Here is a 12,960-nt window from a genome sequence, read left to right on the forward strand (position 1 = left end):
ATGGTGATTGTAGTGAACAAGAGCACCGCATAACGGGTGCCAACGCTGGAGTACGGGTGCAGGATAGAATAAATGAAAGCTTGTCAGAGTCAGAATTTTTTTTCATATAAATTTTTTAGAGGTCACCTTGACCTTTGACCTTGTGACCCAAAAATGGGTGTGGCTTGTAGAACTCATCAAGGTGCATCTACCGGTACATATGAAGTTTCAAAGTTGTAGGTAGAAGCACTTTGATTTTAGAGCCAATGTTAAGGTTTTAGCACGAGCTGGCTATGACAATACCTTGGTTTTTTTCCGAAAAGGCTGAGCTAAAAATGAGAATTATGGAGTCCTAGTGGAAAAAATCTGTTGACCCTTTTAGAATTGATCCAGTGATTGAAGTCGTGTTGTATCTGACAAAAGAAGAAGTTATGAATGCTGTTTTATACAACCTTGATGTTGTAGATGCATAGTGCAATCAGTAAGCTGAACAAAAATAAAGTGACATTTTTAGCTCACCTGATTGCCGTCCGTCCGTCTGTTCACATTTGTTCGTAAACACTCTAGAGGCCACATTTATTGTCCGATCTTCATGAAACTTGGTCAGAAGCTTCGTCCCAATAAAATCTCGGTCAAGTTCGAAACTGGGTTGTGCCGGGTCAAAAACTAGGTCAAAAAAAAGAAAAAACTTGTAAACACTGAAGAAGTCATATTTCATGCCCAATCAAAAGTGGTTCCGGTCCGTTGAAAAACATGGCCGCCAGTGGGCGGAGCAGTTTTCCTTATTTGGCTATAGAGAAACCTTGTAAACGCTCTGTAAGTCACAATTATTGCCCAATCATCATGAAAGTTGGTCAAAACATTGGTTTTATTGATTTCTCGGACGAGTTCGAAAATGGTCCAGATCGGTGAAAAAACATGGTCTCCAGTGGGCGGGGCATTTTTCTCTATATGTACATAGTGAAAACATGTCAACACTCTAGAAGTCACATTTTGGTCAGAACATTTGTTTCCTTGATATGAGAGTTAAGTTCGAAAATGGTTCTGGTCAGTTGAATTACATGGCTGCCGGGGGGGGGCAGTTTATATGGACAAGGCCTTTCCATATGCACACAAATTTTGACCCCTGTGACCTTGACCTATAAACATGCATACCAAATATGAAAGTTCTATCTCAAGGGACATAAAATTTATGAGCATTTTTCGAAACCTAAACGCAGATTTCGAAACCTAAACACAGACCCTAACTTCAAGGTAAAGGTCACAGGGGTAAAAAAATGTGTTCGTAAGGAAAGGCCTTGTCCATATACACATGCATACCAAATATGAAGGTTATATCTCAAGGGACATAGAAGTTATGAGCATTTTTCGAAAACCTAAACACAGATTTCGAAACCTAAACGCGGACCCTAAGTTCAACGTCAAGGTCACAGTGGCAAAAATTTTTGTGCATATGGAAAGGCCTTGTAAATTTACACATGCATACCAAATATGAAGGTTATATCACAAGGGACAAAGAAGTTATGAGCATTTTTCAAAACCTTTTTTTTTCCAACGTCATGGTCACAGGGGTAATAATTTGTGTGCATATGGAAATGCCTTATACATATACACATGCATACCAAATATGAAGGTTATATCACAAGGGACATAGAAGTTATGAGCATTTTTCAAAACCTAAACGCAGATTTTGAAACCTAAACCCGGACCCTAAGTTCAAGGACAAGGCCTTTCCATACGCACCCAAATTTTGACCCCTGTGACCTTGAACTTAGGGTCCGCGTTTAGGTTTCGAAAAATGCTATAACTTCTATCAAAGCGTTTATAGGGGGCATATGTCATCCTATGGTGACAGCTCTTGTTTTTAGCTCACCTGATTGCTCAGGTGAGCTTTTGTGACTGGTCTTTGTCCGTCGTCCGTCCGTCCACATTTGTTCGTAACACTCTAGAGGCCACATTTATTGTCCGATCTTCATGAAACTTGGTTAGAAAGTCAAAAACTAGGTCACTAGGTCAAAAAAAAGAAAAAGCTTGTGAACACTGTAGAAGTCACATATAATGCCCAATCTTCATGTAACTTTGTCTATATGACTGTGTTTATGTTGGTTGAGTTCAAAAGTGGTTCCGGTCCATTGAAAAACATGGCCACCAGTGGGCGGGGCAGTTTTCCTTATATGGCTAAAAAGAAATCTTGTAAACACTCTAGAAGTCACAATTTTTGCCCAATCATCATGAAAGTTGGTCAAAACATTGGTTGTATTGATATGTCGGACGAGTTTGATAATGGTCCAGATCGGTGAAAAAACATGGCCGCCAGTGGGCGGGGCATTTTTCTCTATATGTATATAGTGAAAACATGTGAACACTCTAGAAGTCACATTTTTTGCCCAATTTTTATGAAATTTGGTCAGAACGTTTGTTTCCTTGATATGAGAGTTGAGTTGGAAAATGGTTCCGATCAGTTGAATAACATGGCTGCCGGGAGGGGGGGGGTAATTCTCTTATATTTATATAGTAAAAAAGGCTTGTGAACACTCTAGAAGTCACATTTTTTGCCCAATCATCATGAAACTTGGTGAATAGATTTGTTTTATATATATCTCAGATGAGTTTGCAAATGGTCCCGATGGGTCAATAAACATGGCTGCCATGGGGGTGGGGCAGTTTTCCTTATGTGACTATATAGAGAGAAACCTTGTGATCGAACACTATGGAAGTCACATTTTTCGCCTAATTATCATGAAACTTAGTCAATACATTGGTTTTATTGATTTCTTGGACAAGTTGGAAAATGGCTCAAATCGGTGAAACACACTTATTAGCTCACCTGATTGCTCAGGTGAGGTTTTAGGATTGGTCTTTGTCCGCTGTCCGTTCGTCCACATTTGGTTTGTAAACACTCTAGCATTCACATTTCTCAAGCATTCTTTATCAAAATTATGAGCAAAATCACATAATTAATGCCATAATTATTGCCCTTAGATTGTCCAAATTTTCATTATATTATACAAAATCCTTGTAAGCATAGTTTGATGTTTGGGGGGTCAACTCAAAATATAGGTCACCATTTCAAATCTTACAAAAACAAAAACACTCCCTACGCCAGAGATTTGGTTCAATAATGATGAAACTTGACCAGGATGTTTGTCTGGTCAATATCTAGGTCATGTTTGACATTAGGTAAAGATTGAATGAACCGACTCCTCTCAGGTGAGCGAACAAGGGCCATCTTGGCCCTCTTGTTTTGGATATGCTGACCACCAAACTCTGTTGATTCCCCAGGGATTTTATAAAAATAAATATTTCAATTAGAGTTTATCAAAACAAGTCAAACCTGGCAACTATTTGATAATTACTTTGTACATTTTTCAGAGATAATCATATTTTTGAAAAATATGACAAACTGTTGAAACTCCCATCAAAAGAACCAGTCCATAAATAAAACTTTGCAAAAATCTTTTTATGGATATTTTACCAAGAAAAATAGAAACAAACTAGAATAAAATGGGTAAACAAATATATGCATCAACATGTTCCAGTACGTAAGATGTTAATCGAGTATCGGTTGTGATATATCTTTGGAACTCAGCATTTTCAGACATGATGATTATTAAATTAATTTTGTATATCATTATTTTATATGAAAAATGTTTTCATTCAAATAATTCTCATTTAAAATAAATAAATGCTCTTTAAAATGCACTCAATTATTTCTTTGGGCAGGGGCTATTAACTGCCTTACTTTAAATTGCTTGGTAGCATAACAAGAAATGTATCACCAGAAAATATGAGGAGATGAATTCATGTTCTTAATATCCACTTTTAGCTCACCTGTCACGAAGTGACATGGTGAGCTTATGTGACTGTGTGATGTCCGGCGTCCGTTGTGCGTGTGTGCGTGCATGCTTGTGTCCATCAACAATTTGTTTGTGTAGACAGTAGAGGTCACAGTTTTCATCCAATCTTTATGAAATTTGGTCAGAATGTTTATCTTGATGAAATCTGGGTTGGGATTGTATTTGGGTCATCTGGGGTCAAAAACTAGGTCACTAGGTCAAAAACTAGGTCACTAGGTCAAATAACAGAAAAACCTTGTGTAGACTATAGAGGTCGCAATTTTCATCCAATCTTTATGAAATTTGGTCAGAATGTTTATCTTGATGAAATCTGGGTTGGGATTGTATTTGGGTCATCTGGGGTCAAAAACTAGGTCACTAGGTCAAATAATAGAAAAACCTTGTGTAGACAATAGAGGTCACAGTTTTCATCCAATCTTTATGAAATTTGGTCAGAATGTTTATCTTGATGAAATCTGGGTTGGGATTGTATTTGGGTCATCTGGGGTCAAAAACTAGGACAATAGGTCAAATCAAAGAAAACCCTTGTGTAGACAATAGAGGTCACAGTTTTCATCAGATCTTAATTAAATATTGTCAGAATGTTTGTCTTGCTCAAATCTGTGTTGGGATTTAATTTGGGTCATCTATGGTCAAAAACTAGGTCACTAGGTCAAATTAAAAAAACAACTTTTGTAGACAGTAGAGGTCACAGTTTTCATCCAAACTTAATTAAATTTGGCCAGAATGTTAATCTTCATGAAATCTGGGTTGGGATTGTATTTGGGTCATCTGTGGTAAAAATCTAGGTCACTAGGTCAAATAATAGAAAAACCATATCTGATTTTGGATCTTATATGGGTCATCTGGGGTCAAAAATTAGGTCACCGGGCCAATTCTAGTAAAACCTTGTGTAGATGAAAGAGGTCACAGTTTTCATCACGTCTTAATGACATTTTGTCAGAATCTATTAATTAATGAAATCTTTCTTGGGATTGTATATGGGTCTGATAGAATTTAAGTTGATGTAGAAAGGTTAGTCAGGTGAGCGATTCAGGGCTTTCATGGCCCTCTTGTTAAACAATAGCACACCACTAATAAAAATAAAATGAACAAGACTGAGATCATGGCCTAAGAACTGTCAATGAAAAATTGAACATTTAAACCAGTTGACAGCTAACCAATTAATCACAACTGAAAATGTGTTACTAAAACAATTTTTATCATATTGTAAATATGCAGACAGAAAACGAAAACATGAATGCAAAAACGTGATACGCAAATCATAACATCTTCTATAAAGAAGTATTGCTTGAAAGTTAAAAAGACTTGGAGTGAATATTTTTTATGCTCCGGTAGGATGACATAAAGTAGTCTGTCTGTCCCTCCGGCATTCCATTTTCCCGTCTTTTTACAAAACACTCAGATATTGACCTGATATTTGGTGTGTGACTCTACTTACATGATTTGCAGATGAAGTGTGAGTTTCATTCTGGTTCATTTATTTTTGGCAAAGTTATGGGCCTTGGACTTACACATTTCCTTTATAAAAACTGTTTTGCAGTGTTGTTTAACTCTTAGATATTTAGCATATTTTTTGTATGTGAGTCTACGGCCATAACTTACAGAAAAAGTGTGAGTTTTGTTCTGGTACTTTGATTTTTGACAAAGTTATGGGCCTTGCACTTTTGAAAATTTTCTTTTTCTGGAGGGTTTTTGCAAAGCTATCAGATATAAAGCTGATTTTTGGAATTTCAGTACCTACATGACTTTCAAATGAAGTGTGGGCTTTGTTCCGATCCATTCCTTTTCTGCAAAGTTATGGCTTTTGGACTTAAAAATTGTCTGTTTTCTGGATTTTTATGCCTCCAGAACTGGGGGCATATTATAATCGCACCGTTTATTAGTTAGTTAGTGGGTTAGTTAGTCGGTCCGTCCGGATTAGTTTCCGCTCAATAAGTCAAGCACTTTTTATCAGATCTTCACCAAACTTCATGAAAATGTGTAAGGCAATAACATCTAGGTCAAGTTCGATAATGGGCCAAATTGACCCAGACACTCCTGAGTTAAGACCCATGAATCATCGTAAAAAAATTCTCGTTTCTGCTCAATAACTCGAGTAATTGTCAGTAGATTTTCACCAAACTTCATGAAAATGTGTAAGGCAATAACATCTTGGTCAAGTTAGATAATCTGCCACATTGACCCAGACACTCTTGAGTTACGACCCTTGAATCATAGTAAAATTGGGAGTTTTCTTGTTTCCGCTCAATTGGTCAAGCATTTGTCATCAGATCTTTATCAAACTTCATGAAAATGTGTACGGCAATAACATCTAGGTCAAGTTCGATAATCGGCCAAATTGACCCAGACACTCCTGAGTCACAGCCCTTGAATCATAGAAAAATTGTGTTTTTTCTTGTTTACGCTCAATAACTCTAGCAAATGTCACAGGACCTTCGCCACACTTCATAAAAATGTGTAAGTTCATAAGATCTAGGTCAAGTTCGATAATCAGCCAAATTTACCCAGGCACTTCTGAGTTACGGCCCTTGAATCATAGTAAAATTGGGAGTTTTCTCGTTTCCGCTCAATTGGTCAAGCATTTATCATCAGATCTTTATCAAACTTCATGAAAATGTGTAAGGCAATAACATCTAGGTCAAGTTCGATAATCAGCCAAATTGACCCAGACACTCCTGAGTCACGGCCCTTGAATCATAGAAAAATTGTGTTTTTTCATGTTTCTGCTCAATAACTCTAGCAAATGTCACAGGATCTTCGCCACACTGCATTAAAATTAGTAAGTTCATTAGATCTAGGTGAAGTTCGATAATAAGCCAAATTTACCCAGGAACTGCTGAGCAACGGCCCTTGAATCATAAAAAATTGCGTTTCTGCACAAAAAATGCTCATAACTTTTATGTTGATTTAGATGTAACCTTCATATTTGTTATGCATGCTTATATGGACAAGGCCTTTCCATAGGCACACAAATTTTGACCCCTTTGACCTTGACCTAAGGGTCCGCGTTTAGGTTTCGAAATCTGCGTTTAGGTTTCGAAAAAACATTTTTTGGGGGCATATGTCTTCTGATGAAGACAGTTCTTGTTTTTAGCTCACCTGAGAACAACGTGCTCATGGTGAGCTTTTGTGATCGCCTTTTGTCCGTTGTCCGTCGTGCGTTGTCCGTTGTGCGATGTCAACATTTGCCTTGTTCACTCTCTAGAGGCCACATTTATTTCCAATCTTCATGAAATTTGGTCAGAAGATTGGTTTCAATGATATCTTGGATGAGTTCGAAAATTGTTACATTTGCTTGAAAAACATGGCTGCCAAGGGGCGGGGCATTTTTCCTTATATGGCTATATATGGCTATAGTAAAATCTTGTTAACACTCTAGAGGCCACATTTATTGTCTGATCTTCATGAAACTTGGTCAGAAGATTCATGCCAATAATATCTTGGACGAGTTCGAAAATGATGCAAGTTGGTTGTAAAACATGGCCGCCATTTTTCCTAATATGGCTATATATCATGCTTTAGTAAAACCTTGTTAACACTCTAGAGGCCACATTTATAGTCGATCTTCATGAAACTTGGTCAGATGATTTGTCCAAATGATATCTTGGATGAGTTGGAAAATGGTTCTGGTTGGTGGAAAAACATGGCCGCCAAGGGGGCATGGCATTTTTCCTTATATAGCTATATTTAAACCTTGTCAACACTCTAGAAGCCATATTTATTGTACGATCATCATGAAACTTTGTCAGAAGATTTGTCCCAATGATATTTTGGACAAGTTTGAAATTGGTTCCAGTTGCTTGAAAAACATGGCCACAAGTGGGCGGAGCATTTTTCCTTCTATAGACTTATGAATCTTCATGAAACTTTGTCAGTATATTTGTTTAAATGATATCTTGGATGTGTATGAAAATGGTTCTGGTCTGTTGAAAAACGTGGCTGCCAGGTTGTTCACTAGTCATGAAAGTTGGTAAGAACATATTGTTCTAATGACATCTTGGGCTGCACAGAACAGGTCAGTTCCTTTGAATCTCAGGTGAGCGACTTTGGGCCTTTCAGGCCCTCTTGTTTGAGAAACGCTTTCAGATATTTAACGGATGTTTGGAATGTGACTCTTACTACATGACTTACAGATAAAGTGCGTGTTTTGTTCCAGTCCATTGATTTTTGGCAAAGTTATGGGCCTTGGACTTAAAAATTTCTCTTTAATCACCGTATTCAATATGCTTTTTAGCTCACCTGATTGCTCAGGTGAGCTTTTGTGACCGGTCTTTGTCCGTCGTATGTCCGTCCGTTCGTCGGTTAACATTTGCTCGTAAACACTCTAGAGGCCACATTTCTTGTCCCATCTTCATGAAACTTGGTCAGAAGCTTTGTCCCAATGAAATCTCGGCCGAGTTCAAAACTGGGTTGTGCCGGGTCAAAAACTAGGTCACTATCTCAAAAAAAAGAAAAACCTTGTAAACACTGTAGAAGTCACATTTCATGCCCAATCTTCATGTTACTTTGTCAAAACGTTTGTCTTAATGATATCTTGGTTGAGTTCAAAAGTGGTTCCGATCCGTTGAAAAACATGGCCGCCAGTGGGCGGGGCAGTTTTCCTTATTTGGCTATAGAGAAACCTTGTAAACACTCTATAAGTCACAATTTTTGCCCAATCATCATGAAAGTTGGTCAAAACATTGGTTCAATTGATGTCTCAGACGAGTTCGAAAATGGTCGATATCGGTGAAAAAACATGGCCGCCAGTGGGCGGGGCATTTTTCTCTATATGTGTATAGTGGCAGTTTTCCCTATTTGGCTATAGAGAAACCTTGTAAACACTCTAGAAGTCACAATTTTTGCCCAATCATCATGAAAGTTGGTCAAAACATTGGTTTTATTGATATCTCGGACGAGTTTGAAAATGGTCGGGATCGGTGAATAAACATGGCCGCCAGTGGGCGGGGCATTTTTCTCTATATGTATATAGTGAAAACATGTGAACATAGTAGAAGTCACATTTTTGGTCCAATTTTCATGAAATTTGCTCAGAGTATTTGTTTCCTTGATATGAGAGTTGAGTTCAAAAATGGTTCCGGTAAGTTGAATAACATGGCTGCTGGGAGGGGGGCAGTTTTCTCATAATGCCCCCCCTCTTTCGAAGAAGAGGGGGTATATTGTTTTGCTCATGTCGGTCCGTCCACCAGATGGTTTCCGGATGATAACTCAAGAGCGCTTATGCCAAAGATCATGAAACTTCATAGGTACATTGATCATGACTCGCAGATGACCCCTATTGATTTTCAGGTCACTAGGTCAAGGTCACGATGACCCGAAATAGTAAAATGGTTTCCGGATGATAACTCAAGAAAACTTATGCCTAGGATTATGAAACTTCATAGATACATTGACCATGACATGCAGATAACCCCTATTGATTTTCAGGTCACTAGGTCAAAGGTCAAGGTCACGGTGACCCAAAGCAGTAAAATGGTTTCCGGATGATAACTCAAGAACGTTTATGCCTAGGATCATAAAACTTCATAGATACATCGATCATGACTCGCAGATAACCCATATTGATTTTCAGGTCACTAGGTCAAAGGTCAAGGTCACGATGACCCGAAATAGTAAAATGGATTCCTGATGATAACTCAAGAACGCTTAGGCCTAGGATCATGTAACTTCATAGGTACATTGATCATAACTTGTAGATGACCCCTATTGATTTTTAGGTCACTAGGTCAAAGGTCTAGGTCACGATGACCCGAAATAGTAAAATGGTTTCCGGATGATAACTCAAGAACGCTTAGGCCTAGGATCATGAAACTTCATAGGTACATTGATGATGACTCGTAGATGACCCCTATTGATTTTCAGGTCACTAGGTCAAAGGTCTAGGTCACGGAGACCCGAAATAGTAAAATTGTTTCTGGATGATAACTCAAGAACGCTTATGCCTAGATTCATGAAACTTCATAGGTATATTGATCATGACTCGCAGATGACCCCTATTGATTATCAGGTCACTAGGTCAAAGGTCACAGTGCCAAAAAACGTATTCACACAATGGCTGTCAAGGTCACAGTGACTCAACTTAGAAAAATAGTTTCCGGATGATAACTCAAGAATGCTTACGCTTAGGATCATGAAACTTCATAGGTACATTGATCCTGACTCGCAGATGAAATAATGATGAAACTTGACCAGGATGTTTGTCTTGACAATATCTAGGTCAAGTTTGACATTTGGTAAAGATTGAATGAACCGACTCCTCTCAGGTGAGCGAACTAGGGCCATCTTGGCCCTCTTGTTTACAAAACAGTTTCGATATTCAGCTTATTTTTGGTATGTTAGTCTACCGACATCACTTTCAGAGAAAGTGTGGGTTTCGTTTAAGTCCATTGATTTCTGGCAAAGTTATGACCCTTTGCCTTTTAAATATTCCCTTTACCAGAGGGTTTTTTATGCAACGCTTTCAAATATTAATATGATTTTTGGTATGTAACTCTACCTACATGACTTAGATGAAGTGCGAGTTTCCGTCTGGTGATTTTTGGATTAGTAATGGGCCTTCTCGTGATGTCACTTCAAGAAATCAATAAAAGGAATTTAGAATTTTTTGTATTCAATTCTTTTAGATATTAAGCTAATTTTTGTTGTATGTGAGTCTACCCTACATGACTTACAGATGACGTGCAAGTTTTTTCCAATCCATTGACTTTCCAACAATTTTCTTTAAAAAAGCTGTTTTGCAGCTTCAAGGCGCAGTTACTAGGGGGCAATTTGTTTTACAAACACAGTTCTTGTTTACTTCATACTTATATTGCATGGATTTTTGTACATGTTCAACAAATTTTTTGACACATAAACCAGGATATTTTTGGTGAAATGTCAAGTCATATTTGAAGAATATATAACACTGTAACAACTGTATAATGCCTATTTTCAACCTTCTGAATATCTAGTTATACATGTAGAATGAAGTGGCCTCTAAGCTAGAAACACTTTCATAAACAAAACTGTTGCCTTTTGATAAACACGCTTTTTTAGGGGGATAATTATTAAATTCATACAACAACAAACTTATGTTGCATATCTATTCCCAACAAGATGTATCTTGCCCTCTAAGTGACCTTGACCCTTAACTTAGAGATATAGTTATTGACTCTATGTAGTGAACTTTTGTACAAAACAGGTATCAAACTTCAATAATAACTCTTTCAGTGCTGGAACCAAATTTTGAAGGCCATTGCAAACAGTTTGGATCCAGATGAGACGCCACAGAACGTGGCGTCTCATCAGGATCCAAACTGTTTGCTATTCTGATAGTATACTTTGAAAAAAATCGAAGAAAATGCTAATTTGAGAAATTCAGCAGACCACATTTTAGCAGACGACAAATTTCCCAGCATGCAAAGGGATAAGGCACAATAATCTACAGAAGAGCCGCGCCCTGGGAATACAGTTGAATTTATTTGAGTAAAGTGTTATTCCAGATTAGCCTGCACAGGCTAATCAGAGACGACACTTTTTGTTAAACTGAGATTTTCTATAAAAAGAGACTTCATTTAAATAACAAGAGGGCCTGAAAGGCCCAAAGTCGCTCACCTGAGATAACAAGATATTATTGGGACAAATCTTCTGACCAAGTTTCACGAAGATCGGAAAATAAATGTGGTCTCTGGAGTGTTAACAAGGTTTAACTATAGCCATATATAGCAATATAAAAAAAAATGCCCCGCCCCTGATGGCCATGTTTTTAAAGCAACAGCAGCTATGAAGTTTTATGATCCTAGGCAAAACCATTTTCGAACTCATGATCGGAAAATAAATGTGACGTCTAGAGGAAAATAGCCCCGCCCCTGTGTAGGCCATGTTTTTCAACCAACTGGCATCATTTTTAAATTCGTCCAAGATATTATTGGGATGAATCTTCTGACCGAGTTTCATGAAGATCGGACAATAAATGTGGCCTCTAGAGTGTTAACAAGATTTTACTATAGCCTTATATAGCCATATAAGAAAAAACGCCCCGCCCCTTGGAGGCCATGTCATTCAAGCAAACGTAACCATTTTCGAACTCATCCAAGATATCATTAAGACAAATCTTCTGGCCTGACTCATCAAGATTGGACAATAAATGCGGCCTCTAGAGTATTAGTTTAACTATAGCCATATAAGGAAAAATGCCCCGCCCCCTGGCGGCCATGTTTTTCAACCAGCCGGCATTATTTTCGAACTCGTCCAAGATATTATTGGGATGAATCTTCTGACCAAGCATTAAGATTGGACAATAAATGTGGCCTCTAGAGTGTTAACAAGATTTTACTATAGCCATATATAACATTATAAGGAAAAATGCCCCGCCCCTTGGCAGCCATGTTTTTCAAGCAAAGTTTACCATTTTTGAATTCATCAAAGATATCAGTGGGACAAATCTTCTGAGCAAGTTTCATGAAGATCGGAAAATAAATGTGGCCTCTAGAGTGTTAACAAGGTTTTACTATAGCCATATAAGGAAAAATGCCCCGCCCCCTGGCGGCCATGTTTTTCAACCAACCGGCATCATTTTCGAACTCGTCCAAGATATTATTGGGATGAATCTTCTGACCAAGTTTCATGAAGATCAGACAATAAATGTGGCCTCTAGAGTGTTAACAAGATTTTACTATAGCCATATAAAGCCATATAAGAAAAAATGCCCCGCCCCTTGGCAGCCATGTTTTTCAAGCAAACATAACCATTTTCAAACTCGTCCAAGATATCATTGAAACCAATATTCTGACCAAATTTCATGAAGATTGGGCAATAAATGTGGCCTCTAGAGAGTGAACAAGGCAAATGTTGACATCGCACGACAGACGATGGACAAAAGGCGATCACAAACGCTCACCATGAGCACGATGTGCTCAGGTGAGCTAAAAACAAGATGTGTTCGTGAAACACTATGTCCCCCCATATATTTGACCTTGAAGGATGACCTTGACCTTTCACCACTCAAAATATGCACATGCATGCCAAATATAAAGTTGCTATCTTCAATATTGCAAAAGTTATGGCCAATGTTAAAGTTTGATGCAAACAAACCAACAAACAGACAGGGCAAAAACAATATTTTCCCCCAGTATGGACTGGG

This window comes from Dreissena polymorpha, chromosome 9 (assembly GCF_020536995.1).
Source record: "Dreissena polymorpha isolate Duluth1 chromosome 9, UMN_Dpol_1.0, whole genome shotgun sequence".
Classification (NCBI taxonomy): domain Eukaryota; kingdom Metazoa; phylum Mollusca; class Bivalvia; order Myida; family Dreissenidae; genus Dreissena; species Dreissena polymorpha.